General features: G+C 41.0%; 1 protein-coding gene across 3 annotated transcripts in view; it reads right to left on the bottom strand.

Annotated features, from left to right (window-relative positions):
* The window catches only part of ANXA6 (annexin A6), a 779,963-nt gene that overhangs the window by 353,880 nt on the left and 407,310 nt on the right, over positions 1–18,773 (bottom strand). The gene's annotated exons all lie outside the window — the stretch shown is intronic.

The following is an 18,773-nucleotide window of genomic DNA, read 5'->3' as shown; positions in this document are numbered from 1 at the left end:
CAAGGAGTTATAGATTCCAAAAGAAAAATAAACTTAGTAGTATTCATTAATATGCTGAATGACATGCTGTATTATTAATATTATTATTATTATTACTATTATTATTCTTAAAGCAATTACAATCTATAATACAAAACAATATGTACAAATGTCTCCTCCCTATCATTAAAAAGATAAATTTATCACAGAGAATAATATGTCTGTTTTAGTAATTATTACAGAAAGTATTTTGATTTGATTTTAGCCTTTTGCAGATGTGATTTCCTAATTAAAGTTCTTGCTGCAAAATGGTTGTGGCAAAGCAAACTGATTCATCAATCAATGAAGAGAGATTCATTTTACTGGTAATCTTCACAAATCCATCCTACATCTTTTCAGTAAATAAAAAACATATTGTTGAGTTTATTGTGACAACCAAGATGGTTCCCAGGATTCAGAAACTTTCTCAATCTTGTTTAAATTCATATTCAATTTATGCACGGGTGAAAAAAATGCACTTAAAAACAGCTAATGCTACAGTGTGAAAGACCTAATTATCGGATCACCTTCAGATGCCCGAAATCGCATTTCACCGACACGGAATCCGACGGGTCGAAAACACCGACAACGCAGATGACCGACAAGGTGAGAACCCGACGGACTCGGTAAGTGTGCGCGATAGAGCGAGGTTCAGGGGAGACAGGGGAGCGGACAGTAGGTAAAAGGAGTGAGGGGACTAGGGGTTTAGGTTAGGGGAGTAAGTTAGGTGAGTGTGGTAGGTAGGGTGAGTGTGTAGTAGTGAGTTCTTGATTTAAGGGGTAAGGGGTGTAAAGTTAGTGTAGTGCGGTAGTGCAGTGGTGTGACCTGGGTGGGGACCTTGTTAGGGGAGTGGGTAAGTGGGTTAGGGTTAAGTAAGTATGGGTTAGGTTAGGCGGTGGGTTAGGTTTGGGTTAGGATAGTTATGTTAGTTAGTAGTGTGTTGTTATGTTAGGTTGTGTGTTGGTGTAATGGTATGTATGTTTTGCGTTGTTTCCGTTTTTTTGTCTGTCTGTTTGGTGTCGTGATTTGTGTGTTTTGCCAAGGGCTTGCTTTCCAATTATCATGTCATTAAAATGTATATTAATCATTCTTGTTTAACACTAGCAGAACTGATGGTGGTAGTTTTTTTCTTTGACAGCCCATGCATTGTGTTGGGCAAAGGCATTCCCTCATATACCCGCCCAACAACAAACAAGCCTCCCCCCTCCCCAGAGTCGATCACACTCATGGAAACATTCAACCATTCATCCACATACATGCTTCAACACAGACAGAAAGACACGCACACATACATATCTCTAGACCCTTATTCCCTACCTGACCATCATACTGTAACCACTCAGGCAGAAGCGCCCGTGTGCGCACACACACAAATACACACACATTCATCTGACTTTATTTTTGCCCCACAGACATGTCATGAATGTACTAACATACATACACTCATGCCTTTGCTGAACAAACCTGCATCACTACTGCTCCCATAGGAGAGAATGGGTGATTTTCTGAATCCCTTGGCAGTGCAAACTGGGAGGCACAGGCATTTCTAGGGGACAGCACATGGATAATTATCATTAGCCACACCACCGAATTGTTGCTTTAGTATGCACCTCAACTAACAGCCCACCCTCCAATCTGAGGCCACCCCCAGCAGGAAACCCAAGCTGTAGTATGGTCTAAGAATCACAGAGGCTTACTGCAAGTAGGAAAAATGCAATGTTAAGGCTTCCTGTTCATGGTAAGCCCATCTAAATCCCAGGGGGTATGTTGGAAGCCCATCTCAACAGACATGTCAAGGCATAACCATGTAGGTCTGTAATGATTGTGAACCTAGAAAGTTCCACGTTAAGGTTCATGACTCTAGAATCAAAAACCTGAACTGAACTGCTCAAGTGGGCATGTTATTTCTTTTTAAGTAGGTTGCTGAATAAGGAGCTGAACATTTGTGCAGGTATGTATGTATGTATGCATGCATGTATGTATGTGTTTGCAACTGGTTCATTCATTAGTTCAGAGTCACAGAGGAATCAGAACCTAGTTTGGCAGTCAATGGGTGTAAGGCAAAGAAACAAATTATGGATGGGTTTTAGCACCCCCCCCCCACAAACACACACACACACACACACACACACACACACACACACACACACACATACACACACGCACACATACACGCACACACACACACGCACAGCCATACATGTATGGACAATTTGGAGGTTCAACGGTCCATCTAGGAAAGTCTTTTGAATGTTGAAAGAAACATGAGCATCCAGCAGAAGTCTGCACATACACAAGGAGGATGTAAATTCAATTAATCTGCATTCTAAAAATGTCAAATAGAATTAAAAGGTAATTGTATTAAAACCGCAATATGGGTCTACTTCACTTCACTGAAACTCATTTGACTGAGCACACTTGACTGAAAGAACCAAGAAAAAACAATAGCAAAAGACAAAAAGGTTCCCCAACAGAGCACTTATCTTTATTGAAGAAAATGATTCAGGCAGCAAAGCGACATCTGGGACTGGTGATCTGACTGGTACAAAAAAGTTCTGAGGATGTTGCCCACGTACATCACTTTTATGGCCTACGTCTGATAGCAGCCTATGTCAGACATACCACGCATCTCACAGTAGTGAAAGACTTTGGTATATTGGTCGACGTTGGGTCACCCAGGCAGGCAACTCTCTCTTGTAAAGAATACTGCAGCAGAAGAATAGAAGGACATCAGCTTGCTCTGCAACCATGTAACTTTCCTCTGTCCTTTTTATTTCTTTCTCATATATTTGATAGGGCTACAGGAAGCCAAATGGTTCAAGAAAGACTGATGATTTTTTGGATTAATTTTAGATTCTATAGCCCTTGACTCTAAATGAGTGTCACTGTTGAAGTGACACTCAGACCCCATGTGCAAAAAATGGGAAAAGGGTTTGTGGGTTATAGCTCTGGACTACATCTAAGACATGAAAATAGATCATAACTTGGTAAAATATCAAGTGTGATATTCCTGTATGCATTGGCATTTACAGGGTCTCTGTACAGTGAATTTTCCTTTAAAGATCTACTGCATTGTACTGTATGAATGTGCACATTACCTGCTTTATACATGTATTATTACCTTCTTCATACTGTGGATTACTTATTGCATCTATGTTAAAGTCAACTATTTCAAGATCATGCCAGTTATACACTTCTGAAAAAACTGCCTTAATGAATCAGACAGTTTGTGTACTCTAACTGGATGTCATTATCTAGTGCTCTGAGACTGCATTTGCATATTGTGTATACATTTAAGTAGATCCAGCCAGTTACAAGCCAATCTGACCCAAATATTTAGTTGTGAAGTGACACAGTATGAAATAAAGCAGCTCTTTCTGACTTGGTGGTGTTACTAGACAGAATAAGCCATTACCTTCCATGCCCATTTCTTTGAATGTATTCTCAGTTAAAATGTTATATTCTGAAGTGAATATTTTTATATTGCCACTTGGTCCAGTGATTCAGTTGGCTAAGACAAGCTGAATTTCAACCTATTATGCAGAACCATAATTTATTCACTGCGTATACATCCACTGTATTCACAAACAGTTCTTCCTCCCTCTCAGAATTACATCAGTCAGCAAATGAACATCAACACATTTATTAACACAGTTTACCTGCAAGGTATAGCTGTGGTGGTGCAGCGGTAGCATTGTTGCCTCACAGCAAGAGGTTCTCCTGTTTGATTTTCAGCTGGAGCGCCTTCTGTCTGGAGTTTGCATGTTCTCCCTGCGGTTGAGTAGCGTTTGAAAGACATGCGTAAAATGGGCGTGCCTTCATTGAAGGTTGGGTGTCGGGTTGGCAACTCGGCACCATAAAAATCTACTGCCAATCATTAGCAGACCGGAGTTCCACTGTGGCGACCCCTAACCGAGAAAAGCCGAAAATTGAAGAAGACTTCCAAAACTTTACTCTGGTTCTCTTTCCTCTTTTACCTCTTGCTGATTCTTAGAAAAATGGTCAAATAAGCCAGCATTTTTTCATTCTTTGTTTGCTACTGGACAAAACCTGTCTTCATGAAGATAACCGCACCTTTAATAATCTGGCTTCTATTAACATGAAAATCTCAATTTTTGTTCTACCATCATGATTATATATTTTTATGCATTTTACTAGGCTCGTTTACTATCATGCAGTTGCTGTGTCTCACACCACTATATGCATTAGTCTCTTACAGCTTTATTTTGGCATATCTTTGTTTCAGTTTAATTTTACACAAACATAATCATCTAAAAACTCCTTCATATGCAAACTTGTTGACTCTGCTGCTCAGACAGCCTCTCAGCTTTATCATCTGTTTACTAAGGCACTGAGAAGAGATTGCCTCTCACTGTATCATTCCTTATTCCAATACAATTCTGACTGAAAGCAATGGATCAAGCATCATTCCAAACTCACAGTCTTTAGCTCTGTACCTCCATCTGATGATATATGCATCCACAGATTCTTGTGGCCCTTGTTTTTAGTAAGAAAAAAAAACAAAAAGAAAAGATGGATTATTCTTTTTAGGGGTGCAATATTAAATTAATCTGTTTAAATCTGTCTTTTGTAACAGGGCAGACTGCTACTCTTCATGATATATATTAAATATATTTAAGGCATCATCTCCAAGGTAAAGAAATGTAACTTGCACCTCCTTACTTTTATTGCCAATGCCAAGAGCAGCATGGACATTTTCAAATGGTTCATTTGAATTTGTTGAGTGAGGGAGAGTACTGATCCACGTGAACCTTTTTCAGACTCAGTCTGTGATTGCTGTCTGGTTAAGTGACTTGCTTTAGTGTAACAAAGTAGGCAAATGGAGGCTGAATGAATCCAAACCATGGATCACAGAAAACAGCTTGTTAACAGCTCATATTCATAATCCTTCAAACCAACTGCTAGCTATTCTTTCCAGATTTTTCACTTTTATAGTCACCATTTGAAGGTTTTCTGCCAAATTATCTAGCAGAATCAAGATTTCTTGTGGAATATTCAAGGGAAAGAACTGATTTGAAAAATACTTTAGTTGTTAATGGGAGCCAGAGTTTGTTTGCTGCAAATTTAGAAAATTTCCTCCAAAAGCATTTATCTGAGAAATGTCATTTTCATTGGGGTATAGATCTTTTCTCGTTGCTGTTTTGTTGCTGATTTGTCAGTTTTTATTACTCATTTTATTATTATGGATTTCTCCTTAGCTTGGCACAATTTTCTTTGCTTGTCTGCCATGTTGTCATTTTTGTTAATTCATTCAATGTTAATTTTTACTTGTTTCATCTAAGGTTTTGTTGTTTTATGTTTTATGTTTTGAGCTTGTGTGGTGGTGTAGTGGTAGGGGTTCCTTTAAATGTGTTATTTTTTTTCATTGGTTTAACCTTTGGTTGTAGGACTGATGCACCTTGCAGCCATATGAGTGGAGCACTTTGGAAGAGCTCTTCCAGTGGCTGATAAGCTAACCCATAAGTGTTGCTCAAGCCATTTCTGATGTTATCTAATATCTGTGTTCTACTTGTTCTGCCTAGGCCCAGTATAACTGATGCTGTAGTAAGAACATACAGGAGCTGGTCTAGGTCTCTTTGTAATATTTAATCTTCTAATAACAAGTACTGAAGAAAAAAGAACCAGATGACACTCCAAATGCAGGTTAGCCATTTTGGTAATTAGTTCTTTAGTGAAAGCTGATAGCGTGGGTAGATGGCCTTTTATTTCATAAGTAAAGGATTCTTTCTAAAGTAATGGCCCATGAACAGAATGTTGTAGAATCTCACTTTTTATTGAAAAAAAAAAGTGTAACAATAACGACTTATTACCAGTATATAATATGGAAACTAACACATGGCAACCATGCAAATTCTGACAACATCAATAACAGAACAAATCCAAAGGTTATGGTTATATAAGCTCTCCAAAGAGTGAACACAAGAGGCAGAGAGAAAATAACAGCCTACATTATAATAAATAATTGAATAATATATTTACTGAACACTACCTAAATAAGATGCAGACTTGCAAGGTTCAGTGTCATGGTAGAGACAAAGGTTAAACTTTTTCTGGCTCCGCCAAGTCTGCTGTTCAATTTTTCCCTTAGAACTGTTCTACTTGCAATCTAAACAGCCTATACTCTATCTGAAAAGCTCAGCACTTGCTCCTAAAGCATTTTTTACACAGGTAAAGCACTCTTAAACAAAAGAAAGTACTTCATTCACCTAAATTATGTTGAGTACCCATTTCCCTATAGGTCCTTTCTGACTCAGTTACACAGCAATCTTTTTCACTATTTCTAGCATGTCGAAGGGTCAGTTGCTGGCGTCCTCTCCTGTTCAGCTGGTGAATCTGGGAATCTTGAGGCAATGTTACAATTGCCTCATGTACACAGACAACCCTCTCCTCCTCCCAACAAATACAAATATATGCAAGAGATGCAACTATATAGCCAAACTGGAGGCTGAACTCTCTCAATTCAGTACTGGCAAGACCAGTCAGGAGGAGAAGGTAATCACGCACACCACAAACCCAGTCTCACATAGAACTATCACAACTGCAAACCAAACACATAAACACACAAAACATACTGGAGGCTGATTAAAAATCTACCAAAACAACAGAGGCCTCCAAAGCAGACACCCAAGCAATCACCACCTCAAGACATAGCACATGCAACACATAGTTCACAAAGTCAGTGTGCTAAACAGCCACAGCCCTTAAGGCCAAACAACATGCCAGACACACTTGTAATAGGTGACTCCATAGTCAGACACACTGATGTCCCGCTCACCAGACTGAACAAGGAAAGGGTCACAGTAAGCTGCCTGTCGGGAGCTAGAATCCACCACATAACACAAGCACTCAGGTCACTCCACAGCAAGTACAAATATGACTCAGTCATTGTACATGCCGGTGTGAACAACCTGAGACGTACCTCCCTGGACTACATGAAAAGAGACATAGAGGAGCTCTCTGATTATGTAGCCCAGGCCGGTATGACCCTGACCCTGAGCAGCATCTTACCCTCACCAAGAATGATGCCACAGTACAAAGACAAAATGATTAGTTTTAACAATTGGCTTAATTACTGGTGTCATTCTAAGGGGATCCAATGTCTGTCTGCTTGGGATGACATGCTTGACAAGCCAGCTGCTTCATGAGGATGGCTTGCACCTGTCATCCCTGGGCTTCCGGATATTGGCCAAGGCTCTTGCCACCCCCATAGTGCCCTTTTTAGGCAAGGCTCAAATGACAAACCTACCTCCCTAGAAAACACAAGTGGAAAAAACTAAGGGTAATGCTGCTCAGTGCCAGAAGTCTAAACCTCAAGATGCACGCCCTCAAAGCCCTCCTCAGTATGGAGAACATCGATGTCTGTGCAGTGACTAAAACCTGGTTCAAGGCTCCTGAGAGCACCCCAGCACTATCAGGTTTTACCTCATATCATGCTTTCCAGCCCCAAAACTTGGATCGAACCACAAAAGGAGGGGGAGTATCCATTTTCATCAAACATACCCACACCTCCAGGTTAGTGGCAATGCAAGAAGCATCAGAGACTATCCAGGTGCAACTAACCATAGGCAAAACTGCCTTACAGTTTGTAGCATGCTACAGACCACCCTCTCAAACTCAGCAACCCCACACAGCCTTCCTGAAGACACTGGAGAGTATGAATGTCTCTCCAAATACCATCATTTTGGGAGACTTCAACTACCCAAACATAGACTGGGAACATTACTCAAGCCCCAACACCCTAGCCCAAAGGTTCCTAGAATTCATAAACTCAAATGCAATGGAACAACTAGTCACCATTCCCACAAGAGGAGACAATATACTAGACCTGATCATCACAAACATGGGGACAAAATGCTCCACACCGGAAGTATATCCCTCTTTCGTAAGATCAGACCATAAATTAATCTCACTGGAAATCCACATCCCACCCCCACCCCCTGCACAAAAGACCACAGTGAAGAACTTCTCAAAAGCAAACTTCACACTTCTTAAGACTGCAGTGGTATCCTTCAAGGCCCCTGGGCCAGTGGAAACCACAACCCACACTGCTGAATCCTTTGCAAATGCCTTCTATGGGCACCTTCAAGAATGCATGGATCATGCAATCCCAAATAAAACCAAGACCCATTCCCCCAAAGGTAGGCACCCAGTCTGGTGGACCCCAGCCATAAACAAACTTTACAACAGGAGGAGGAAGCTACTACATGACAGAGCAAAATCCCTAAAAGGGAAGGCATCTCTGATCAGTACTAGCAAAAAACTACGATCACTCATAAAATCATCCAAGACCAACTTTGAGAGAAAAATCGCAAAAGACACAAAAGACAATCACAAGGCCTTCTTTAGCTATGTTAGAAACCTGGGTGGAAACTCCCAGATATGCTCAGAGTTAGTCCAAAATGACACAAAATACACTGAACCCACTGACATTGCCAACATTCTGGCAGACAGGTTCAGTGCAAATTTCTCCTCCTCCCCCCCAAAAGGAGAAATAACTATCCCAGCAGAGTGTAGCCTCCCTAACATCTCAGATGCCCAGGTGAGAGCCGCCCTCTCTAAAGCTAAAAGCACAGCATCAATGGGACCGGATGGTGTCCCGGGCTGTGTGCTACATGAACACCAAGAGGAACTAAACCCACACATAAGGCTGCTGTTTAATCTTAGCCTTACTACAGGATACGTACCCAAAGAGTGGAGTACGGCAACAGTGGCCCCACTTCACAAAGGCGGTGCTTCTACGGACCCTGGAAATTACCACCCCATAAGCTTGACGAGCCTGGTCTGCAAAGCTATGGAGAGGATCATTATGGAACTCATAAACAAAGACATTGGGGACCTACAGACATTGGATCCTACCTAATTTGGCTTTGTCAAGGGCAGATCCTGCCTTTTAAACTTGGTCGACTTTTTTGAAACAGTCACTAAGGCCATTGATGAGGGTAAGGCAGTTCACACAGCCTACCTTGACCTTGCAAAAGCCTTTGACACAATACCCCACTCGGGCATCATAGACAAACTCACCAGCTTAAATATAAACCCATATGTCACAAGATGGGTTGCAAACTGGCTCAAGGACAGAACCCACAGGGTCAGAGTTGCTGGAGCTATTTCAGACTCTAAGCCAGTCACAAGCGGTGTCCCACAGGGCTCAGTCCTGGGACCCCTCTTGTTCAGCATTTATTTTTCCGAGGTACAGGCAAACATAGGAGGATTGTGGCTGACAAAGTTTGCAGATGACTGCAAACTGGGCGCCATAATTGATACTCCAGTGGACACAAACATCCTTCAGAGAGGCCTCATAGAAATGGATAATTGGTGCCAGAGCCATGGCCTTAAGCTGAACACCAAAAAATATATAGTCATACCCTTTGGGAAAAACAAGGTACCGACAAACTACCACATAGGTGGTAATCCATTAAGTATGGAAGAGGTAATCAGGGACCTAGGGACCCAGGTTGACAGTAACCTCTCATTTGACACTCACATTGCCAAAGTGGTTAGGAAGACCTTCTATATTGCCCACCTTATCATGAAGGGTTTCACATCTAGATCAAGAGAGGTCATTGTGCCCCTGTACTCTTTTCTTATCAGGCCAATGATTGAGTACAATGCCCTATTTGGGATGTATCTCACTCGACACCTGCAGCAGTTGGAAAGACCCCAAAAGTTCCTCACCAAGAGGATAAAGGGTCTTAAAAATATGTCATATGCTGCCCGACTGAAAAAACTTCAGCTCTATTCAGTCGCATACCTCCTACTCAGAGGTAATCTGTGCCTGACGTACAAGGCCATGTCCAATCCAGAATTAATGGACATGCTCCACCTCAGAAAATCCAAATCCATCAGAGCCATGAGAACAAGAGACTTAAACCTCAACACAGAAATAAATAGGACGTGTTGGAGGGACAGATTCATAACCCAGAGGCTCCCTACACTCTGGAACAGAATCCCAGTCCATGTTAGGCAGAGCCCCTCACTGACTCTATTCAAGAGAAATCTCGACGAGTGGATGGGAGATCGTAGGTTTACCCCGGGGGTCATCTCTGTGTCACTACTAGACAGAGGCACAGTAAACTAAACCCTAAAAGGGCGTAGTATTCTCATCCTAAGGGGTGGTGAAAGCCACACACACTCTGGCTAGGCTTATAAATGCCCTAGGGCAGATAGCCTAGTATGAACCTATGAACCTATGACCGCAGACATCTACAAAATTACAAAAGGCTACCTTATTGCTTCCATTCTTGCACATCATATACGCATACCCTCTAATGAAATACAATAGGTTTGGAATGTTAAAACATTTTGGTGAATTCCATTTGAGGCAATATACAACCTAGTTACTACTGATAATTGAAGGAACCAAAGCTTGAATGGTCTAATCCCAACAGGAAAACGCCTAGAATCCAAAGTACAATGATAGGGGAAATACAGACTCTAACACCTTAGATGACAACATGGAAGCCACTTTCTAAAGAATCTTGTCCTCTTGACAGAGTCAAAAGATATGGCACTCATTAACTGTTCCTTCAGAACAAGCTGAACATTTCACAGACCTATAATAGCTCACATCTGACAATCTAGATGGAGTCCAATACCCATGGAAAACCAATCTTAGCTGGTTAGTTAAAACTTGAGGTGTTTTGCATGGAGTATGTAGAATGGGACATTGTGATTCAAGGCTAATATTGGAATTCTCACCTGATAATTGGCAAATAAGTTTGGCAATTAAAGTTAGGGATCTGTCTACAGCTGAATTTCAAAGTAATAGATATAAGCATGAAATGTTCAAGCTCTATAAGATGTGCTTGGGTCCCAGGAACAGAATTAAAGCTGACTGAAAGGATACTAGGTGTTCTTTAGGCCAAGACGTAGGTAATGACTGAGAAAAGGTACGTCTCAGTTGAAAGTATCTCCAGAAGTGCTTGGAATGTAGTTTATAAAACTCCTTAAGATTGGAGAAAGCTATAAAGCAGTGAGAGGCTTCTTTAAGAATGAATAGTTGTCCAGTCCAGTTCAGTCCTTGGTAAGCCCCTGAGGTCCTGAGCGGAGGCTTGTTATATATTTTTAAGGCTAGATATCTCAAAATTGGGGCTTCTAAGCTTGGCAAAATATGGCACAATTGATTTAGAGCCCTTTGTGTTATTCTAAGAGTGTGGCACTCTTGAGCTAAGAGTTGAGAGGTATGAGTATTACATCATCCAAGGATGGCAAGCAAAACTGGAGGCTGGACAAAAACTGGAGAACCCTCAAGCTAGTTTTCTGTAAAAGGCACAAGGTGTTGAATAAACAAAACAGGATTCTATTTGTAAAAAGTGAACAGACAATGGTGTGGGCCATGTTTGCCCTGGAAGAAGACCCATGACTGGACATAAAGATCAGTTATGGGAACAGAGATAATTTAATGAGCAGCTGTCTGGGGTACGACTGGAAATTAAAGGAGTGGAACAACTGTTATGAATAATACAGACAGCTGTTTGAGAGAATAACATATGAGGGTTGTGGCAAAGGTAAAGACAGTACAGACCTTTTATTCAAGGGAACAGCTTGCGAGATGCATAAAACCAAGTTTTGCTAATTAAGTGTCCCTGCTGACTAAAAACAATGTTGTCAAGAGGCAAGTAATTGAGCCACGTCATTGAATTAGGGGAATAGTCCTTCATACAGAGATCAAACCTGTATCCTTTTCCAATGATGTTGTGCTCTCAGAGTTGGTAAATATAAGTTGCAGGGGGTGTGGTGACACAGGGGACCTTGCATCTTTGTAAAAAATGCATGTTTTTTTACATGTTTGTATATTGTCCATGAGTCAATGCAAAAGTCAAAATGTAGATGTCTTGACTTTCTGATTTGTCAATGTATGGGCATTGCTGACAACACAGACTTTGTTGGGTTAAACTTGGTGAGTGTGCTGTTGACAAAAAGTACCAGAAATGGCAATGAGAGGTGGATGCCAGTATGGCTGACTAGTGAGGTGAAAACAATCATGAGAAAAAGGTGACTAGAGGAATTAGTAGTACAAGGGGCAAATCAGTTGGACAGTTATGCAGATGGAAGAAACATGACAGGAAAATTGCATGAGCAGGAACAAAAATGAAATAAACTGGCAGCAGGAACTGAGAAAGAAAATGCACACATTTGATAAATCGGGGTAAAAAAGTCAGGTAGAAAAATATGTGAATTGTCTTGGGAAAGTCAAAAGTATAAAAGGTAATGGTACCTGGAAAACTTGAAATAAATATGTCATGATGGTGTTGACCACAGAAAATAATGTATTACAAGTCTGAGAGAACAGAAAAGAAACAGGGGACAGACAGATAAGAATGTAACAGCTGAAAGAATGAGGAAAGTGTAAGAGACACTAAAGAATTGTTAGGCTTAAGACCCCAACGGGCTGACAATTAAAAATATAGACAGGCTTGGTGGCACTAGTGTCAATAGTTAAACAAGTAGCACACTCACCTTTGGGGGTTGGTATAAATGGTTAAGGTGTTTACCTTATAGACACAAGATACAGGGTTTGATTCTCATTTTTGGAAAAGAGGGTTCAAAATAGTCCATAAGGAGAGTTACTCTAGTACTTACATAGGAACCTCCTGCCAGAGCTTTTCAACTGGTCCCAAAATAACATGAGACTGATAGGAGGCAGTTGTGGTGCCTGTTTGCAAAGATGGAGTGAGGAAGAGCACAGAAAATTGCAAGGTGGTGAACTTGAGTTTAGCAGTAAGCAAACTGATACAGGTAGTCCGGAAGTAAAGCTTCCCAAGGTTTATGAGACAGAATTGGCTGATTAAGAAAGTCTTGAATGAAGTCACACACAAAAATGGACTCAAAGATTAATCTGTTCTGGTTCTATGACAGAGTTACCAGCAATGTGGACAAAGGCAATAGTGTGGACATACTTTACTTTTCGGAAAAACTTTTAACTTGGTCCTTAACCACAGGCTACTTGGAATATGGTGGAAGGTATAAGATGATAGAAAACTGTATATGTAGCAGGAGAGGTGTTCAAGGGCTGCAAATGGAGTGTTTCAGTAAGGTGGGAACTCTCAGTGGGAAGATTACAAGTGATGTTCCACAGTGATAACGTTTTAAGCATGGCTCCTATAATAAGCTTATTTAGGACTGCAATCAAAAAAAGTAAAACTGCTTCAGTATCTTAGCAAAGACTGACAGAGCTCTAGGACAGTATCTGACTAAGGTGTAAGCCTGGCAAAAAATCTGAAGAGGTTGAAGGAATGCTTTAAAAAGTGTGTTCTCCTATTCAATCCTTTCAAATTCAGGGAGCTATACCTGGAGAACATTAATGTGGAAAATGCAGTAGAAGCCAGCTCCACAGTGTAAAGGGATAACTCAGACTATGTACCAAGTAACCCAAGTTCAATCAGTGGTTTAGATACCTGTAGAAACTGGCTGGGAGGATGGGAGTTTGAAGCTGCTGTTGGCTTGTCCACTCTATGTAAGGATAGTGGCCCTTGCTCACCACATGGATTACACTTAGTGGGAGCACTAGGTGTAATTGAGAAGAAAGTAGCTGGCAAAGAAACACACTTCTCCTTGGAAGGTAGTGAAGGCAGGTTTAGAAGAGCTACCAAGGGGAATGAGGGTGCTTCCATAGGGAGATGGAGAGAAAGAGAGATAGTAGGCCACTGCCAGGATCAGCAGGCTATCTCACTTCCTTCTCTGTGGGAAATGGAAGCCTGAGGGGAATTCTCAGGTAGCAATAAATGGGCATTACAGCTCTAGCCTAGTCCGGGAATATCCACCTTCCATTTCACTGGAATGAATGGGTAAACTGGGACCAGGTAGTGGAGCCACTGGGCAAGATTCTTGAGGGACCAAAAAAAAATAACTACAGAGATAATATGTTCTTATGACTCCACTTCAACATCTCAAAATCTAGAAAAGCAGGAGGATTTAATTAGTAACTATAACAGAAGTCAATGAGAAGATGTCGACAACAGCAAACCAAACCTTAGGGTGTATATCCATGTGTGTAACATCCAGCAATAGGAAACTAAATGTGTCCCACTAAGAGACCCGTATAAGACAAGAGGCATACTGTATACAACTGAGGTGTCCTTACAGTAGAAGAAACTCACATTGCAAGAAACAGAATAAAGAACTGCAATCAGGATGGAGTGTGTGATGGTGAGAGTGGCATAGGAACAGAGGATTACAGAGACTCAGTAATCTCTGTTAGAAAATAGGAGAGATGGGGGTACAATAGGAGTGCAAAATACATTAAAAGTGATAAGTGATGGCAGTGCTGTGGCTAGAGTAGGTTGAAGGAACAGCTGCAATGGACTGCCCTCTATCCCTGACCAATGACGTTTTGTGTTCCTTAATCACCTGCAAATTATGGAGATCTGATGATCTAAAATAATAGAATTCAAAGGGTAGACAGTTATCAGGAGATCCATGGGATGTGAAAAACCCATCTCAGCTTCTGGGACTAACATGACTCATCAGCTTTAACAAGACTAACAAACATTATGGAGATCTGATGATCTAAAATAATAGAATTCAAAGGGTAGACAGTTATCAGGAGATCCATGGGATGTGAAAAACCCATCTCAGCTTCTGGGACTAACATGACTCATCAGCTTTAACAAGACTAACAAACAGAGCAAGGAAAGCAAGATGCTGGGACTAAAATATCTCTAATATCTGAAGCAAATGCATACTGCTTCACAGAATAAAAAAAGTGATGATTAAAACAAAAAAAAAAAAAAACTAAAGAAAAAAAATTACTGTAACAAGACACTGAATATTAACCACTCCAGCTTTTAAAGTTCACCAGATATAATCTAATTAAAATAATTCTATCACAAATAACTTCAATGAACTTTATCAAACTTTTTAACTATGATTAAATAGATATAGGTTTATTAGGTTAATAGGTTCATAGGTGTTTACTAGGCTGACAACTACAAGGGCCTTTTTAAGCCTAGCTATGCATCCCAAATCTCTGACAAGTTCTGGTGCCCATGATAAGTGTAAGCAGAGGCTTGGGAAATGAAACCTTTACAAGCAGGGGCCTAGGAGATGAACCGTTTGCAGGTTGCCCATGTCCTTTAGAGACATAGGTGGCAAGCTGGGGATGGATTTTCTGTTCCCCATCCGATTGTCCAAGTTACACTTGAATTGTGTTAGGGAGGAACTCTGCTTTAAACAGATGGGGATCTGTTTCAGAGACGGGGTACTATCTCGGATACATACCTGTCTCTCCAGCAGGTCCTATTTAAATCACAGGCAAGGTTTAAGTCTTTAGAATGGGTAATGCTGGTGTTGTTTGTTTTGCATTGCATGCTAAGCATATATCTCCCCTCAACAGCCTGTATGAGACAGAATACAGGGATAGGGCCTTGAGGGGCTCTGCATAGGACATTGTACTTATGCCCTGCATTCTTTTAGTGAGGAACCTCTATGGACATTTCATTTGTTGGATATACCTGGTTAGGTACATACCAAAGGGGGAATTGTACTCAATGACAAGTCTGATGAATGCAGAATACAGTGGAACAATGACTTCCTTGGACCTAGATGCCACACCTTTGTTTATAAGTTGTGCAATATAGTATGATTTCCTCACTATTGTAGACATGTGATGGTCAAAGGCTAGATTACTGTCTATGTGTATGTCCTTAAGTGCCTGACTACTGGGTCAGCTGTAAGGGGTGTGTTGTCAATATGACAGTTACTGGGGTGGATGACTTCCCAAAGGATATTGCTACACATTTCTAGGGATTTAGTCTTATTCCATGGCTCTGATACCAGTTGTTTGTATGTGTCAGCCCTTCCAGGAGAACATTTGTGTTGGTGTGGGAATCAATGACAGCTCCTAATTTGCAATCATTTGCAAATTTAGTCAGCCAGAGACCACTGACATTGGCCTTGACTTCAGGGAAGTAAATGCCAAAAAGGAGTGGTCCAAGGACTGATTCTTGAGGGACTCCAATTGTGATTGCTTCTTTGTAGAGGGGGACTCCCCAGTTTTAACTTACTGGGTCCTGTTGGCTATCCACTGGGTGACATATGGGTTTGTACCTAACCTCTTGAGTTTTTCAACAATGCCTGAGTGGAGTATTGTGTCAAATGCCTTAGCCAGGTCAAGGTAGGCAGTGTGAACCATTTTGCCCTCATCCATTGCTTTGGTGACCTTCTCAAAGAAGTCACCTGGTTGAATAGGCATGATCTACCCTTGACGAAACCAAACTGGGTTGGATCCAGTGTCTGGAGGTTTACTATATCATTAATGATCATTTCCTTGATAATTCTTTGCATATAAGACTAGTGAGACGTACGGGTTTGCAGTTTCTAGGGTCGGCAGATGGCGAAACCTGTTTGGAGGCTGCAGTTAAATAGCAATTCCAGAGGCCCCGACAGGTCATGTTTCATGCTATTTAGAAGGCATCCTGGAATATTGTCTGGACCTATTGATGCAGTATTCTTGGCCTTAGGGAGAGCATTAAGGACCTCTTGCCTAATGATAGCAGGAGGAGTTATATTTGATGGTATTTCCTGAGGGAAGGTTAAAGTTGGAGATGAATTTGTCAGCCTGTAGTAGTATGTCTTTCGGCTTTTCCTGGTTAGTGGATGCCACAGCGGAACTCCGGTCCACTAGTGATTGGCAGTTGATTTTTACTAGCGGACCGGAGTTCCGAATTTGTCAGCCAGTAGATTTGCTATATCTTCTGGCTCAGTATAGGAGGCTCCATTTACAATGAGTTCTGCACAAAATTGTGTATTGTCTTTGAGGTTGCAGACATACCTAAAGAATGCCTTGTGGTTGTCCTTGGAGTGGGAGACCAAATTTACCTAAGATTAGGCTTTCATAGACTTCATTTGTCTTCTGAGTTGTTTGTTTAGTTTGATGAGAGTGCTTTTATTCTGCTGGTTTCTGTACCTCCTAATTTTTGCAATGATTTTCTTCCTTCTGTTATACAGCCTATTGATTTTCTGTTCCACCAGGGTGGCTTGTGTTTTGAGTCAGTTTTGTATTTCTTCCTGGTGGGTAAAGCTGCCTCTATGCAGCTATTAACATGCTTGTATAAGGTTTCTGTGAACAGTTCTGCATAGTCAGCAGTGTTCTCAGGGTTAATGGGGGCTTGACATTTTTGCCAAGTTATCACTTAATAGCAGGAAGTTAGCCTTAGAGTAGTTCCTGAATATTCCAGGATTAGCTGGGGGTCCATGTTTTATTTTTACTTCAAAAGAGACAATTTTGTGGTTTGACCTTAGCAGGGAAGACATTCCACTAGGAGGTGTCCAGCACTTTCCCATATTAGTGAGAACCAGATTCAGTATGGTGGCACTCCTGGCTGGTGTACTGACAGTCTGGCCCAGGGAGTTTATGTTTACAAAATCCAGAAATCTCTGTGTTTATATGTTTGGTATCATATAGGATTTCCAGTTAACAGTGGGGTAATTAAATTTGCCCACAAATATGGTATTTAGCTGGATAGTGAGTGTTTCCAATAAGTTTAAATACATGGTACGGATTTCCTGGGTCATATATAGAAAAAATGACAGGGGGGGGAAAAAAAAAATAAGAATGTAACAGCTGAAAGAATGAGGAAAGTGTAAGAGACACTAAAGAATTGTTAGGCTTAAGACCCCAACGGGCAGACAATTAAAAATATAGACAGGCTTGGTGGCACTAGTGTCAATAGTTAAACAAGTAGCACACTCACCTTTGGGGGTTGGTATAAATGGTTAAGGTGTTTACCTTATAGACACAAGGTACAGGGTTTGATTCTCACTTTTGGAAAAGAGGGTTCAAAATAGTTCATAAGGAGAGTTACTCTAGTACTTACATAGGAACCTCCTGCCAGAGCTTTTCAACTGGTCCCAAAATAACATGAGACTGATAGGAGGCAGTTGTGGTACCTGTTTGCAAAGATGGAGTGAGGAAGAGCACAGAAAATTGCAAGGTGGTGAACTTGAGTTTAGCAGTAAGCAAACTGATACAGGTAGTCTGGAAGTAAAGCTTCCCAAGGTTTATGAGATAGAACTGGCTGATTTAAGAAAGTCTTTAATGAAGTCACACACAAAAATGGACTCAAAGATTAATCTGTTCTGGTTCTATGACAGAGTTATCAGCAATGTGGACAAAGGCAATAGTGTGGACATACTTTACTTTTCGGAAAAGCTTTTAACTTGGTCCTTAACCACAGGCTACTTGGAATATGGTGGAAGGTATAAGATGATAGAAAACTGTATATGTAGCAGGAGAGGTGTCCAAGGGCTGCAAATGGAGTGTTTCAGTAAGGTGGGAACTCTCAGTGGGAAGATTACAAGTGATGTTCCACAGTGATAACGTTTTAAGCATGGCTCCTATAATAAGCTTATTTAGGACCGCAATCAAAAAAAGTAAAACTGCTTCAGTATCTTAGCAAAGACTGACAGAGCTCTAGGACAGTATCTGACTTAGGTGTAAGCCTGGCAAAAAATCTGAAGAGGTTGAAGGAATGCTTTAAAAAGTGTGTTCTCCTATTCAATCCTTTCAAATTCAGGGAGCTATACCTGGAGAACATTAATGTGGAAAATGCAGTAGAAGCCAGCTCCACAGTGTAAAGGGATAACTCAGACTATGTACCAAGTAACCCAAGTTCAATCAGTGGTTTAGATACCTGTAGAAACTGGCTGGGAGGATGGGAGTTTGAAGCTGCTGTTGGCTTGTCCACTCTATGTGAGGATAGTGGCCCTTGCTCACCACATGGATTACACTTAGT

Source organism: Protopterus annectens, chromosome 6.part1 (assembly GCF_019279795.1).
Source record: "Protopterus annectens isolate FY-2018-M chromosome 6.part1, PAN1.0, whole genome shotgun sequence".
NCBI lineage: Eukaryota > Metazoa > Chordata > Ceratodontiformes > Protopteridae > Protopterus > Protopterus annectens.
Note: the sequence above shows the minus strand (reverse complement) of the source record. Positions and strands in the feature narration are given on the sequence as shown.